At 40.6% G+C, this 17,528-nt stretch overlaps 1 long non-coding RNA gene across 2 annotated transcripts in view; it reads left to right on the top strand.

Moving 5' to 3' along the window:
* The window catches only part of LOC146890608 (uncharacterized), a 41,603-nt gene extending 26,397 nt beyond the window's left edge, over positions 1 to 15,206 (top strand). For both annotated transcript variants that reach the window (XR_015736182.1, XR_014998507.2), the window contains exons 2-3: positions 6,833 to 6,993; positions 15,008 to 15,206. This is a non-coding gene — a long non-coding RNA (uncharacterized LOC146890608). The remainder of the gene's footprint in view (positions 1 to 6,832; positions 6,994 to 15,007) is intronic.
* Positions 15,207 to 17,528: the final 2,322 nt, after the last annotated feature.

Raw genomic sequence — 17,528 nt, 5'->3', positions numbered from 1 at the left:
AATGCCAATGATAAACATATATTAACTTTTAATAGAATGCATTATGTTATATCTAGTAGTCAGGGTTCTCTAGAGGAACAGAACTGATAAGAAAAATAGGATTGTTCTATAATTATATATATCTTACATATTATATGTAATTATAAAATTAAATATATTTAATATAGAATACACACACACACACACACACACACACACACACACACACACATATATATATATATATCTGTTAGAATAGCTTACAGGCCGTGGTCCAACTTGTCCAACAGTGACTGTTCACCAAGGGAAGGCCCAAGAATCCAGTAGTTCCATCCACAGGGCTGGATGTCTCAGCTGGTCTTCACCACATAGTGGAATCTCAAAGAGGTAAGCTCTGATGCCAGTGAAGGAATAGACTTGCCAGCATGAGCAAGCAGGCAAAGAGAGTGAGCTTCCTTCTTCCATGTCCTTCATACAGACTGCCAGCAGAAGGTCCATGTTCAAGGTGGATCTTCCCACCTCCTAAGATCTGGATTAAAAGTGGGTCTTCCTACTTCAAATGATTTAATTGAGAAAAACTCCCTCACAGGTGTCTCTAATCACTTGGGTTTTAGTTAATCCCAGATGTAGTCAAGTTGAGAGCCATGAATAGCCATCACAATATGTTTATATTTACCCACACATATGTTAGTTAGAGCTATGAGTTTTGGTAAATGCTACCAGAACTTATTCTGTGTTCTATTATAATGACAAACTCTGTTCTCAGCAACATTTTTTAGTACTTCAGATTATTAACAGAAAGACTCATGTTTTAAAAACAGCATTAATACGTACTTTCAACAACAACATTACAATTTCTCATCTTTAAAAACTTGCATAAACATGTTTGATATATAAATCTTTCTTTTTCTTTTTTCTTTGCGTGGAGGGGAAGTTTCTTTAATTGGGCCTGAGATTCTAGAATCATGGGCCCTAGTGTCCTAGGTAGCGAACCAAACTTGCAGAGGCACTGTGGGTTATTTAACTAAATTGATAAATAATTAATTAGTTAATTTTGCTTTTTTGAGATAAGGTCTCTCTGTATACCTATGGCTGTCCTAGAACTCACAATGTAGACATAGGCTGACCTTGACCTCACAGAGATTTGCCTGCCTCTGCATCCCAAGGGCTGGGATTAAAGACGTGCACCGCTACCACCCAATTTGTGGTTATTTTTTTAAAGCTTGAGAGAGACCAGCCCTTGCTGGATACTAGGAGTCAAGAAAGTTTGGGGATCTCTGCATTAGAAAGATTAGCTGCTCCAGAATCTGAAATGCTGTAAACACTGTACTTCATGTCAGTCCGGTTGCCCTGCAGATAGGACAGCTGAGAGCCAGTAAGGTCAAACAGTGTAGCATCGGCTCCACTGCTGGGTCTCTGGGCATCGAAGTCAGGTGCACTTGACCTTCTGCCCAGTTTGGCACCTGTAGGTTGCTTCTCTCCTGACTTTGCAGGGAATAGCATCCCCAGCTCACTGACAGTCCTCAGAAGAGCTGAAGCCAAGGGACTCACTCTCTATGACCCTCAGCTCCCTCATCTACAAAGGATTCAAGATGACGATAATAGTGCATGGTAGATAAAGATGAAATTGGATCGTGAATAAATAAAACAATAGGTTTGAAAATGCCCCCCAGAAACTTCCAGATGCCTTAATCAATCACTGGTCTTGTTAAATCATACTTATATATTTTTCTAGATATGTACACTAAAGAGATTAAAAAAAACCAAGAGAACAAAATCACTTTCCCATTTAAGAACCTTATAGGGGAGAGATAGAATCTTTATAATTAAGGTGGATAAATATTTTAATAGAGGTAATGTGAACACAAAAAGTCAGCTAAGGAAGTTGGGAAACCCTTACAGTAACAGCTGGTGAAATGCAGAGGAGGAGGAGGTGATGTGGCAGGAGAGGGCTCCGAGAACATTCTAGAAAACAAAGCCTGCCCCAAGATAAGAGTGATGGAAAAAAACAGGATGTGTCCTGGATGGCTGGAGAGAGGACAGTTATAGGTGCTGGATGAGGGTTACTTGTGGGACAGCAGGTGAGCTCTGGACTCTGGGTCATGAGGGACCTGGCATCTTTTCCAAAGGAATACACTTTGTCCTCAAGAGCTCGTGAAGGATTTCAAGCAGACAAGGGCTGTACTCAAGTGTATAAATTTGAAACTTTGGAGCTTTAAGCATCATGTAGCTCTCTCTGCCTGTATCGTCCTTTGTAGGGCAAACTAAATAGATTTTAACTACAGTATGTATAGCAAAAGAAGAAAGGAATCATCCAAGAGATGGGAGGGGGGCACAGCCCGTTGCTATTTCTATTTCTTGGATTAGTCATTGCCTAGTGTATTTTATTTTATTTTTTTATGGAGACTTTCAAAGGCTTGTAAAATTAGGGGAACGGAGATGACATGTTCCTGTGTTACTCGCAACCGGTGCTATCTGGTCTTACATTTGAAACTGCCAAAGTGTCTTCTCGCCCATTCTCTGGTATCAGGGGAAAGAAAAGTTCTGTTGTTGATTTTCCGGTGATCAGATAAGACAAACTAGTTATTTCCCAGGTGATCAGATGGCCAGTACCTGCTGCAAACAGCCACACCCAGGGACTCCGTAGGACAGCACTTGCCTGGTTAGGCAAAACCTGGTTTCCAGTGCTTTCTAGACAGTTTGTTTTATCTGCCACCCACTTCCTTCCTCTCTACAACCCATGTTTTGGTCAAGCATGAATACACCACAGGCCAGTGCAGCCCCAAATTCTTTGGAAGGAAACCAAGGTGGTAAGTGATTTCTTAGTTTAATCGGTCACACAACAGAGACATGGGTGCAGAACACCTCACTTGCTCTTCATCTCTGGTCAGATATAATTAACAGGCTTCTTCAGCTGTACTGTGTATACCAGGGGCCTGGAGGGACTATTTGGGAAATAGTAGGAGGTGTGTTCTTGTTGGAATGGGTGCGGCCTTGTTGGAGGAGGTCACTGGAGGCTCGCTTTGAGGTTTCAGAAGCCCAGGACATTCCCATTGTGTTCCCTTTGCCTTGTGCTGTGCTTGAGGAGGGAGATGTAAACTCTCAACTACTGCTCCAGCCCCATGCCTACCTGCCCAACTCCATGCTCCCCACCACGATGGTCATGGAGCCTGTTCACCTCCATGCTCCCCACCATGATGGCCATGGAGCCTGTGTGTCTCCATGCTCCTCACCGTGATGGTCATGGACTCATCCTCTGAAACTGTAAACCAATAAATTCTTCTATAAGTTCCTTAATCGTGGTGTCTTAGTACAGCCACAGAAAAAGAACAAGTTACCCACCTTACTTGAGAGTGATCTCATTTTGATGAGTTGTGTCTGTGAGGACAAGTAAGGCTATATTCTGAGACACAGAGGCTAAGACATTGATATGTCTTGCTTTCTTGTGTTGTGTATGGTCATGTCTGTATGAAGTCCCTCATAACAAATTTAAATGTATGTATTGGGTGACTTTATTTATCTTTCTTGGCTATTTATATTTACATTTTTATGTTTTACCAGTTTGAGCATTTTACCTTGTTCTTTTATTCTTTGGTTTATATTCTAAGATATGTGAATGAAACAGAGAAACATTATAAACAAAGAAAACTATAAGACAATCCCCTTTTGATAAGCATGCTAATCCCAATCTTCTCTTTGGAAGTAGACAGTTTGTCAATGAATATTCAAGCGCCAATATTCATAAGAGGCACAGCATTTTGTCACGATATAATAAAATGTCCAAGATACAAAGAGAAAGGGCTTGTTCTGATTCATAATTTTGGAAGTTCCAGTCTATGACCGGTTGGTCTCCTTTTTTTCACTCATTTGTCAAGTGGCATCATATCCTGATGGACACGTGGTGGAACAGCACCAAATAAGAGGTGGTCAGGGTAAAGATGAAGTCCTTCAACCCTCTTCAAGGACACGCCAGACAGAGACCTCCCACTCGGGCCTCCCTGGGGCCCACGCCTTTCTCAGATGAACAGTTGGCGTGGGGATTTGACGTCTGGACTATCTAAGGTCATACTATGCTTTTTCTTCCACAGTATTCTCTTCCCTGTCCACTGAACTGTGTGTGTGTGTGTGTGTGTGTGTGTGTGTGTGTGTGTGTGTGTGTGTGTGAAGTCATCCTCCTTAATTGTGGAAGCACATTTCATTTAGTAGGTATGCTGTCGTGGCGTGTCTGTGTGCTCCTGTGGCTGAGTTTTAGATTGTTTTCGGCCTTCCTGATTTTACCACAAGACAATGGACGTCATTATTTGTGCCTCTGCATAACGGGAACCAATTTCAGAGTTAAAGAGCATCAGTAACTTTAACATCGTGCCAGATTTCCTGGGAAGCAGCCCCAGTAGCTGGATTGCTGGTTTGTACCTGCATTCCCAGCAGGAGGCAGTGGTGGTAAGATCTCTGAGAGTCGAGGCCAGCCAGGGCTACATGGTGAGACTCTGTCTGACAAAAGGAAAACAATAGCAATAAACTGTCCGACTACCAATGTAGAAGAGTCTCTCTCTCTCTCTCTCTCTCTCTCTCTCTCTCTCTCTCTCTCTCAATAAACTGTCCGACTACCAATGTAGAAGAGTGTCTGTCTGTCTGTCTGTCTGTCTGTCTGTCTGTCTGTCTCTCTCTCTCTCTCCACACTCTAACTCTCTGAGGATCTCAGGTCCCTTTCAGTGCTATTGATGGGAGCAACATGGTACTTGACTGTCGCACAGATTGGCCTTTTTCAGAGCCCGCGAGAGGGTGAGGCTATAGACAGCTTATGTTCCCCTGTGCTATATTTCAGTGACTCTTCCTCCACACAGAGCCCCACAGACCCTCTCAAGGGCCTAATCATCAGTATATTTAAAGTTTAGGCTTTAAAAATAGGACTCTGTGGATTTTATAACTAATGTATTATGGAAATGAAGCTAGCATTTCATCTGAATTCACATTGGCTCTCGGTTTAGTGACATATCCAGTTCTTTCTCCGATGCTCTTTTATAAGGAGGCGTGGCAGTATGGTCAGAGTTTGGGAACATGAAGTTGAGTTTTAATTTGTTGTTGTCATTTATTTGGAAGTCACCCTAAAGGAGTGTTCCCGCAAAGCCAAGCATGGAAGCATACTTGAGTAAATATTCTAACACAGGGATCAACATTCCTGTCTCCTTCAGGAGGATTTGTGGGAAACCGAATCTGCACCACCCTCTCCCAGTAGGTTTGCGTGCCTTCCGTACTGATTACGAGCTTGGGGCAAGGGCCTGGGATTAAACAAAAGACACACACACAAAGAGACCTGGGTCATTCGTCAAGAGATAGCCGAATGCCACTTTATTTGGCTTTCTGCAAGGTTAATATACCTACGCCCCAGAAGAGGGAACCCTCTCCCAACCAGACAGCACGAAGAGCCTGGCACTGTGTGAGAAATCCTTCCCAGGCAGGGGGTCTGGGACAGGGAGTGCAGTGACAGACAGTGGAGAGGAGACTCCCGGGCAGGTGGGAAATTACCATACCAAAGTTCTTCAGCTAAATCACCAGGCTGCAGCAGAGATTACAGAAACTAGCAGGAAGCTTAGCTGGTTAGCCAAAACAGTCCTTGCAAATTGGGCCTCAAAGAGCAAGGGGAGACAGGGCCCTACAAGGAGGTTCTACTGTCTGAATTTCTGAATTCCGAAAGACCATATTCAGTTATATAAAGAATAAAGTGAAAGCTTACTTAATTGATGTGATCGATGATGGTAATTAGTTGTTTAATCATAAAAGTTCATCAAACTAGAGTTTTAAAAATTAACACACAGCTAAAGACAAGGATGTAGACTCATTTGCCAGTTTTTTTTAAACAAATAAGGTCAAATTATTTTTTCTTTATATGTATCTGCTAATTGGATTGTATTTAAACATTTTTACATTAATTATTCTCATATGTATTAGCTTTAATGTTTGGCATCTTTTTAAAATGATGTATTTTTTTATTTTATGTGTATGAGTGTTTGCCTAATGTATATGTATGTATGTGTTACCACATGCATGCCTGGTGCCCATAGAGGCCAGAAGAGAGTTTTGGATTCTCTGGAACTGGAGTACAGATAGTTGTGAACCACTGAGTAGGTGCTGGAAACTGAACCTGGGTCCTTTGTAAGAGCAGTAGATACCTTTAACTACTGAGCCATCTCTCAGCCTTGTTTTTTTTTTCATTAAAGATTTACTTATTTTTATTTTATGCATTTAAGTGTTTTGTCTGCCTGTACCTATTTGCATCACATGTATACCTGGTGCCCACAGAGGTCAGAAAGGGGCATTGGGTCCACAGGAACTGGAGTTCCAGGCAGTCATGAGCAACTTGATGTGAGTGCTAGGAACTGAACCTGGGTCCTCTGCAAGAGCAACAAGTGCTCTTCAACACTGAACCATCTTTCCAGTCCTGGAATCTTTTTTTAATGAGTTGAAATGTATGTGTGAACATACACACATATGGTGCATGAATATTTAAAGGAGGGATATTCTATAGAGATTTGCATTGGTATAGATCTTGGTTTATTGATACAAATTTAAGGTCAATTTTGTTCTATTGTGTATATGTATTTCTGATCTTGATTAAGGTATTGTGCAGCTTGTTTAAAAATGTAATGCATAATTAAGAAACATAGGTAAATAGAGAGTCATCTATAATAGTCAAGCTTGTAGTCATGTTAGTTAGATTTTCTAAATGTATAGAGATGTATTTCAGATAGATAGGTATTCTTCAAATCTTTTACAGACCTTCAGAATATGGTATTTAAGATGTTTTAAGAACCTAGAACTTTCCATGATAATGAGACACTTATGCTCCTGGCAGCACCAACTACTTCAAGAGGAAGATGGATGTCAAAAAGACTCCTTATGGAGTTGGTTAATCATTTGGACAAGAAATTGCTCTTGTCTGGACTGCTTGATGGTATATTATGTGAACTGGACATCCAGGACTCACAGAGAAATGACTGCTGAACTTGCCTAAAGGTGAGACTGTCCTTCAGGGTTCCTTCTTCATAAAAAAGTCTGCTAGACATTCTGCAGGACCCAGAAAAAAATGATTGACAAACTGCCAATATAGGCGGAACTGTCTTTGAAATTTCTTGCTTCATGGAAAGGTCTGACAGACACTATGAGCCTGTAGGCTGAAGATAGATGCTCCAATGGTACAGAAGACTTTTGGGTGGCAGTGCAGGTAGCAAGATGTCTCTGTCATTTTTAGAGTTTTGGAAGTTGCTTACAATGCACTTCCTGTTTACTTAGGTAATATATCCTTCTGGAGTTTTTGATGGAGTTGAAGAGTAGATAGTAATAATATAGTGTTCCTTAGATATGATAAAAGATAAAGTTGATATAAATATAACTGCAATTCTTGCTTGATATCTGTTTTGTTGTATGTAATTTTTCTATGTTAAAGTTAAAACCTTCCTTCTTATTTAAACAGAAAAGGGGAGGTGATATGGGATTCCCCTCTGTATGCTGTGATTACCATTAATGAATAAAGAAAACTGACTTGGCCTGATAGGGTAGAACACAGCTAGGTGGGGAAAACTAAACTGAATGCTGGGAGGAAGAAGGCAAAGTCAGGGAGAAGCCATGGAATCACCATTGGAGACAGATGTGCTGAAACTTTGCTGATAGGATACGACCTCATGGTGATGCACAAATTAATGGAGATGGGTTAAATTAAGATGTAAGAGTTAGCAAATAAGCTAGAGCTAATGAGCCAAACAGTAATTTAAATAATATAGTTTTTGTGTGATTATTTTGGGTCTGAATTGCTGGGTGGCCAGGAAACAAGCGGCCTTCCTTACAACAGAGGACAATAACAATGACCTTTGGAAAAGTAACACCTTGACTGAGAGAAGTTCGGGAAACATAGTATTATCCTTTTATTCAAGGATAATTTCTTATGGTCCTGTGGTGGCTTGAATAAAAACAGCCCTCAAAGACTCATGTGTTTGAGTATTTGGGGCCTGGATGATGGAACTGTTTAGGAAGGACTAGAAAATGTGGTCATGTTGGGATATTCCATAAGAGGGAGATTTGAGGTTTCAAAAGACTCATGCTATACCCACTGTGCTCTCTGCCTTCTGCTTGTAAATTAGACATGAGTTCTCAGCCTCTGCTCCAGATACCCATCGCCAGGCCTACATTCTGCCATCATAGATTCTAACCATCTAAAACCTAGGCCCAATTAAATTCTTCCTTGATCACAGTGTCTTATCACAACAGTGGAAAAAGAAACTAAGACAGCTCCACTGCCCATGATGGGCTTATTTAATTTTCCTGAAACTTCTAGCTTTGCTAAATTGGAGTATATTTTCCTGATTCACTTTCCAAGGAACATCATTATGATATTCAGCAGATAAATGACTAGATAATATGATTCCAGGACAGAGACTATGTTCCATTTGTTTCTGTGGTCCACAACACAGTTGAGAAATTTACCTCTTAAATATTTTTTAAAAAGTTATATGAAGAGGGTAATTCTTACCTTCTAACAGCTGAGAAAATCCTCACACACACCAGAAGGAGTTTTGGGGGTCCTATGCAGTAATACATTGTTATGGTTTGCTTTCTGTTGAATGGTAAAACATTGCCCCAAAGCAACTTGTGGAGGAAAGGTTTATTGAGCTTGCATGTCCTGGTTACAGTCCGTCATTCAGTGAAATAAGGGCAGGAGCTCAAGCAGAAGCAGAGAGGCAAGAACCATGGATAAATGCTGCTTCCTGGCTTGCTTTCCATGGCTTGCTCCGCTGGTTTTCCTATTGTACTCATTATTGTTCTACTGCTGTGATAAAACACCGAGGAAGCCCAAGGATGGGAGCCTATTTACACCTTGTCTGATGGTCAGAGAGTGTGGAGGAGGTTGCTCAAAATTGTTGACAACAAGTGTAGCTACACAGCCTGACACAGGATGTGGTTACTTGTTCTTTTGACATTAAGATGGCCCATACACATAGATCCATTCCATCCTGACAGATGGTCAGGCTATGCAAGTAAGTCTACATCTGCTCCTTCTTCTGTAATATGAGGTTACCCGGGGGATGGCTGCCCTCAGGATACTTGGTCTAGAGTGGCTTCACTCCTTAAACAGTAGAATGTTAATGACTTGATGTCTCAAAGTGCGAAGCACTTAGCTGTTCAAGTTGTCCTTTGTATCACATTAATGAAATCTTTTGTTGCCTTCTTCCCCCTTTTGCGCTGGCATATAAAAGTGCATGGAAAATTAAACACAGGTGATTTCAGTATTCACTGGAACTCCCTCCTGGTACTATTCTATGGTTTCTGTTTTATAATTTTCATGTCTTTGTACTCTTTACCTGTATTCCTAATCCACATGCATGTAGTATACCTGGCAAGTAGTATTTTTGTCAAGGCTGGACGCCAATAAAACACCATGACCAAAGAAACTTCTAAAATAAAGCACGAAACTGGGCTTATGATTTCAGAGTGTTTGAGTCCATGATGGCAGAGCAAAGACACCGTGGCAGGAAGAGCTATGAACTCACATCTCAACACTGCAAGTATGAGTCACAGAACACAAGGAATGGTCTTTCGACATCTCGACTGCTCTAGTGACACACCTCCTAACCCTTCCCAAACAGTTCCACTAACTGGGGACCAAGTATTCAGACATATGAGCCTATGGGGGCCATTCTCATTCAAACGATCACACCTATGCAATCTAAGACCACCTATCCAGAGGGGCTACTGCCAAAGAGGGCAAGGCACTCACACATCAACCATGAATCAACACCACGTCCCACAGATACGCCCACAAGCCTATCTACTGGGGGCCAGTCCTCAGATGGCATTCCCTCTTCCCAGGTGACTACAGTTTGTGTCAAGTTGACAAAGCCTAACCTGCACACATGCCATCCTCTAGGTATAATGTACACATTTCCATAGCATTCAGAGAACACAGTGCGTGTTCCATGTCTGCAGAACTGGGAAAGGCAGAGGACGTTATGACAAAATTTTTATGTTACATCAAAATTGAGCTACAGTTTTTTTTTTAAAAAAATGTGATTCTTTTTATTTAAAAATTTCTTTTGCATTAGGTAATTTATTTGTAACTGCGGCTGTTCTCTGCAGTGCAGATGTTTGATTGACATCTGGGACCATCACCACTAGAAGTGTGGCCACAGCCTCTGCCTAACCGGAGGGGTTAATAATTCTAGATGATTTGAATCCAACCTTTTCCTTTGTACATACAGATAACTGAGAATCAATTGCTTCTATTTTTTAATATTTATTAATGTTTTATCACATGCTACTATTTACTTAATTATATAGTAATCTAATGAAGCCAAATCATTAACATAAAGAAAGTATTAATGATATCACTAATATTAATACTTAAATTTTATGTGCATCTACTTTTTTGTAGTGCTGGATCTCTTTTTTTAAACACTTATTATTAATAAGTGATAAACTATACTAGTGAGTTGTAGATCTAGTTTCTAATAGTGACATTTTAAATAAGTGAAGACATAAAAGTCACAAAACAAATGCTTTATATTATGCTTGCTTGCTTATGCTTACCTTTTAGGGATTTCCAGTTATTCTTTCTTTGAATTTTGGTTTGGTGTATGTGTGTTATACGCCGGGGTCTGTGGGTATGCATGCAGAGCCTGGTGGTCAACACTGGGTATCTTCCCTGATTCTCTCTGCCTTATTTTTGAGACAGGGTCTCTCACTGAACTTGGAGTTCATCTCTGGCTGGGCTTGCCAGCCAACGAGCTCCAGAGATCTACCTATCTCTGCATCCTAATCATGGGGCTTGGGCATACTGTGTCACCATCCCTGGCTTTTACGTGGTGCTGGGGATCCAAACTCAGGTTCTTGTATTCACATGGCAAGGATGTTACCTACTGAGCCTTCTTCCAAGCCCCAGATTTTCTACAATTGATCTAAGTCCTCTAATAGTCTTATCCATTGATTTCAACTATATATTTCTTGATTTTAGATTCAAATTCCCAAGGGTTACCTTGCTAGAATCTATGCCTCCTTGATTCAGGCAGAGATGGTTAATTACTTAGAAGCACAGGTACAACAAAACTAATTTAACTGTATTTTATTTAACTAGTATATTTTCTGTCTTGAGAGAACCCTTCTAGTCAATAAAAGGAAAAACAGGTCTTTTAGAAAGTTATTAAAACATTTATATGAGAACTATAATCTCTAACTTAAAAACGTAGGAAAATTGTTTGAGTTAAGATGCAAGTTTGTAAGAATCTACATAAACTTATGAAAGACATGACGACCATTTTTATCTTGAGGTACAAATAGTGACACCAAATACATGTTATGTTCTTTTCCTATCTTGTTTTTCCAGAAGTGATAATTAATGAACATTTAAGTTTTAAAACCCCAATCATAATGTCAGGTACTTTTTAAAATTAAAATTCCAGACACAGGAGTTTGAACACTGACTGAAACATTAGGCTCCCGCAGATTAACAATTATAGGACACACGATGAATAGTTAAGTGAAATACAATTTGGCAGAAGTGTAGATGAGAAAACTTGAGTCTGTTAGGAATTCTGAAGGAACATAAATCTCCCTGTGGCAAGGAGCGTTGGGAGGGAGGGACGCAGGGCAGAGTGTGTGGCATGTGCACCAGACCTGAAATCATTAAGTTACGTAATTTTCCCAAAGACGTGCCGGTGGTTACTTTAGTGCACCTAGGACGTGAGGTAGTGAGGACTGGCAGCGGTAGCTGGAGAGGCCTGGAGGTTAGGGATGCTCCCAGGTGGGGAGGATGCTGAGAATTGGAGGTTGTGTAAGTCAGGAGAGTCAGTGAGCAGAATAGTGCAGTAGTGTAAGCCAGGTTCTGAGCTAAGGTAATGATGGGAGGGAAAGGAGGTAACTGAGAACATTTAAGAATCAGAGTTCTAGCCGGGCGGTGGTGGCGCACACCTTTAATCCCAGCACTCGGGAGGCAGAGGCAGGCAGATCTCTGTGAGTTCGAGGCCAGCCTGGTTTATAAGAGCTAGTTTCCAGGACAGGTTCCAAAGCTACAGAGAAACCTTGTCTAGAAACCACACCCCCCCACCCCCCCAAAAAAAAAAGAAAAAAAAAAGAATCAGAACTCTCAGGACACAGTGGATGTGGATTTCCTGTACTTTACCACTTGGAAAACTGGGTTTTATGAATGCTGTCAATCACAGAGAGGGGTAAAGGTGATGCTAACACAATTGGCATAGTCAGCCAGGCAAGTCAAGCAAACCTGTAAAAATAGGAGACTGTTATCTGTGCTGACAGCAGTGGATATCCAGGCAAGGAAATCGGGAGCAGAGCTACCAAATTTTTATTAGAAGTCAAAGGAATTGTATAGCAAGTTTTCCTGTCTGCCAGCCCATGAATAATGAATGACCTGAAGACTTATTTGAAACCTTGGCGTTAGCTTAGGTTTTTTCTTTTCTTTCCTTTCCTTTTCTTTTCTTTTCTTTTCTTTTCTTTTCTTTTCTTTTCTTTTCTCTTCTCTTCTCTTCTCTTCTCTTTTCTTTCTTTCTAGCTTAAGTTTTTTTTTAACTGGCTCTTATAACTTAATGAACCCATCTTTTTTTCAATCTATGTCCTGTCACGTGACTTGGTTACCGCTTTTTAGTACGGCACATCTGACTTGCACATCCAGTCTGCTGGTGAAATCCCACGCCTAGTTTCTTTCAGCCTGGATGTCCCGCCTATTCTCTCCTGCCTAACCATTGGCCATTAGCTCTTTAGTAAACCAATCAGAAGGTGCCTTAGGCAGAGACACATCTATCTTTTCAGTGTAAACAAATTATCTCCCAGTGCAGAGGCCAGGATTGTCTGGAGAGGAATAATACACAGCAAGAGAAGAAAGCCAAGGAGGAAACAGCAGGAAGCAAACATTTACAAGGAAGGGAAAGGAAGACAAAGACTTTGGCTTCTGGTTCAAGATGGTCTGGTTAGCCAAATCCCAAGGCCCTACTAAACTACTAATGAAAATTCACATGAAGATGAAAGGTCATTGTAACTTTAGAAACAAAACATAAAACCACCATTTGTTAGAATCTGTGAGGAATTTTCCACTCAATATGGAGCATGTGGAAGTAATTTATATGAAAGTTGGCCATCTCCATATGTATTAATCTCCAAAGCGAAACTCAGAGCTGGTTGAAATTTAAGAAGAATGTACGTAAGACGAAAAACAAGAACATCATCTTGTTTGGAGTTTTGTATGCAATTTCATTTTCGAAACTGTGGGGAGTGGGTGCTTGGATCTATTAAGAATAGGCAAATGTGTCATACATTTATTTAAGACAAATAAAAATGCAAAGTAAAAACAACTCAAATGCCCATCAGGAATAAAATGGGGGACGGTATGATATGTTGATACAGCAGAAAACTTTCTAGCCATGAAAACTAATGTATTACAGGAAAGAAATGTGAACATATCATGTCTAGAAGCAATCCCTTTCAAAGTACAAGCTCTTTGATCCCAGGAAGCTCAAGGACAAGCAGCATTAATCTGATGTAGTGGCGCTCAGCATGGTGCCACTGAAGATACCAACTGGGAAGGGTTGAGGAAGCTCTGAGAACTAACGTTGTTCACATCATACCTGTGCCTGAGTGATGGATCAGTGGTTAGTGTTTGGTACGCAAGCCTGAAGGCTGCATTCGAGTTCCAGAAGTCAGGCAAAGGCAGAGAGAGAGAAAAGGCTCCATGGAGTTCTTCTCAGACCTCTGTTGTCTGCCGTGACACATGCACGCCTGCGCTTGCACAGATGCGCGCAACCCGCCCTCCCGCAGATGCATGCACACCTGCCCTCTCACAGATGAATGCACACCTGTGCTCGTACAGATGCGTGCATACCTGTCCTCACATAAATGCATGCACATGCACGCACACACCCAAATGCTTAAATTCTGAGAATGAAGGGGGAAAAAAATTCCGAAAACACTGAATTAGAAGGAAAAAGGTTTTCTCACAGAGGAATAAAAATCTGACAGCTATGAAGCAATGGAGTAACTTTGATAAGACAGCATGCAAAGAGTATGCAAACATGTTTCTTTATGATTTCAGAGCACATCACACACAATCTTTTAAACACTTGAGGATTTAATGGGTCAGTGTTGACAGACTGATACTTGATAACCCAACAAAGGAGACAGAATATTAATTAGGATAAAATAAACATCTATAGAGCACATAATTGTTAAAATGTATAATGGCTCAAAGAAAGACACTTAGAAGTCAAGGGAGATACTTTCAATAACTCATTAGTCAAAGAAGTTATAAGGTATATTAGAAAGGAACTTAGTTGAACGAGTGTGAAAACACAATGTGCCTAAGTTCCTGGGATACCCCATGATAAAGGAAATTTATACTGTATATTAAATGGTTATACTGGGAAGAAGAGAGACCTTCAATTCACAGTCTGTTTCCACTTAAACTAGGAAAATTAAACCACAGCAAATAGGAGGGAAAAGAGACCAGAAGTTCAGAGAATAGTTATAGAAGAAAATGAGAAAATCAATTCAATGAAAAATGACTCATTGAAGAAATCAATAGATTTTATCAAGACCAGCCAGGATGGGGTGGGGAGAAGAGAGGAGAGAATTACTCTCAGGAATGAAAGATGGGGCATAATGACAAAACTTACAGACATTAGCTGGATAATAAGTATATTATTATACTATAATAACTATATTATAGTAACACTATAGTAACACCTTTGTATATATACACTCTATAATACAAATGAATGGACACATTTTAAAAATATTTATTTATTGTGCATACAAGTGTGTGTGTGGACACCTTGGCTGGTTTGTATACTGCAGACAGAGGAGAATTTGAAGGTCAGTTTTACTGCAGAAAAGATCATGCAGACCCTGGCATCGAACTCACGTCATCATATTTGCTGGCACGTGCCTTTACTGGGCAAGCCATCTTGTTGGCACCTGGACAGATTTCTTCAGGAAACTATTTATTTTGTTTGTTTGTTTGTTTTGTTTTGGACAGAGTCTCATGCAGCCCCCAGTAGCTCTGAACTCACAACGAAGCTGAGGATGACACTGAACATCTGATCTCTCCCTCCAGATGTTGGGGGTACAGATGTGCTTCCCCATGCCCAGCTCTAAAAACTATTACGGCTGCCTCAAGAGCAAATAATATTGCAACTCCTGTAAATAATAAAGAAACCGCTTTGCAGGTGTCATAATTAGGTTTCTATTCTGTGATAAAACACTGTTTTAAAAACCAACTTGGGGAAGAAAGGGTTTGCTTGGCTTACAGATCCCAGTGCATCACTGAGGGAAGTCAGGGCAGGAACTGAAGCAGAGCCATAGAGGAGTGTTGCTAACTGGCTTGCTTCCATGGCTTGCTCAGCCTACCCAGGACCCACAGAAGGCTGTCTTCCCATATCAATAATTCATCAAGAAAATGCCTCCCAGACTTGCCTACAGGACGGCCTAATAGAACCATACTCTTTGTTGAAGTTCCCTGTTCTCAGATTGATTCCAGCTTGTGTCAAGTTGACCATAAAATCTGACCGGCATAGTAGGTAAAATCTTTCACCTTAAAAGCTCCATACTTTAGGCAAGGCATGGTGTCACATGTCCTCAATCCCAGCCTTCAGGGAAAAGAGAGGTGGGTATAACTTCATGAGTTTGAGGCCAGCCTGATCTATATAGTGAGTTGTGTACCACCCAGAAATAAATTGCGACTCTATCAAAAAAAAAAAAAAAAAGCCCAAAGCTTAGATAATATATGAGAGCTCTTCACACAAACTGGCCAAAAGGGGATGTGTATCAAACAACAAAACAAAACTTCACATAAACATCTATAATAATTGACCACATATCCAAATATCCAGGCACTGTGGTCTAGCCAAATTAACACATGAAAGTAACCATGACACCCACAGAGAAAAGAATAATACAAGTTCCACATGAACTACTAAAGCACAGAGAAGTGGAGGGAGTGTCTTCTCATTCATTTTGTGAGAATGACGTTACACAGGGGTCAACCTAGGAATGCAAGCCCAGTTCACACTCTGAAGAACCAAGCAGCACACCTGAGCCTGCTAGTCACCATTATCCACAGCACAACACCCAAAAGCACAGCAGCATCACAGATGGACGGCAAAGGAAAAAAAAGAATTTGACAAAGCTTAGCCCCTATACACGATCACTTTCAGAAAACTGACGCCAGAGTGAAAGATCTAAAACCTGACAAAGGACATCTGTAAACAAACCAACCAAACAAACAAACATAACAAAGTCCAAAGCTCACACCATATCTACTGACTTTCTCTTACTATCAGAGGAAGAAAGCAACAAAGACTACTCTCACCGTATGCTCACTATGATGGGAGTGGTCCTAACTATTACACTAAGACAATAAGATATATAAAACACATAATGCTGGAAAAGAAGAGTGAGGCTGTATTTGAGGATTGTATGGTTGTTCATATAAAAAAAATCTCAAAGAATCTCCAAAAAATCTTCCAGAAATAATGAACAAGCTAAGCAAACTCATAGAATACAAAGTTTGCATTAATAAATCTTTAATAGTTCATGCATTATCAACAATTAGAATTTTTGTTTTAAAGAATCCCCCCACTTCATCTTTCCTTTTGAAAGAAGGGAGGGAGGGGAATGAATGCATGGAGGGAAGGAAGATCTAAAGTATGTCCAAGTAATGTGGAATATGCCCAGCATTAAAAAATATATTCTATATGCTTTGTGTTTCAAATATTTTATTAAAAAGGGATTCTTTATCTTTATAAATAAGAAAATAAATAAAGCATAAAAATGCAATCTCTTTATCCAAAACTTAGCATTCTGCTGTATAAGCTTCCAGATGATACCTTATTTACTAGTCTACATACAGTATGTGTAAAGAGGGTTGGTGACTTTTTAATCTTGATCTGGGTATCTCTTCTCCCGCTCCCCAGCCCCCACCAGAATTTTCCATACGGCCTTATATTTCAAGGAGATAAGTATTTTATTTCAAGGAAAGATGTGTTCTTTCTCTGTCCTGAATTAACACCCTGTTTGTAGATAGTGCAGGTAGGGCTTCACACTGACCACTTGGGGGCTATCTCAACCTATTTCAGATCAACTAGATGTGAACCGTCAACACTTCCCAAACCAAATCTTACTGCCTAACAGGAATTCATTGATCAACCCCGTGTGAAACGAAGTCGCTTGGCCCTAACATCCGACTTTCTGACACCGTTTAATGTACACCATTAATAATAATAAAAAAAACTATAATCGCACAGGGTTTTTAGTCGCTCCTTCATGACTACTGCGGCTGCGCGCCACAAGTGCGGACTACATCTCCCAGGACGCACTGTGTCACCTCCCGCGCAGCCTTACTTCCTGTGAAGGACTTCCTGAGTGTTTCGTAGTCTTGCAGAGTACTAACGATCGGGGCTTCTTGGGAAGGCCTGGGGACTAGCTTGTATTTTCCTGGGCGGTGAAGGGGGCGGCAAGTCGCAACAGGTTGTTATCCATTTCATTTTCTGTTGCGCACA

Source organism: Myodes glareolus, chromosome 23, assembly GCF_982192425.1.
Source record: "Myodes glareolus chromosome 23, mMyoGla1.1, whole genome shotgun sequence".
Classification (NCBI taxonomy): domain Eukaryota; kingdom Metazoa; phylum Chordata; class Mammalia; order Rodentia; family Cricetidae; genus Myodes; species Myodes glareolus.
This window is presented reverse-complemented; position numbering and strand designations above follow the sequence as displayed.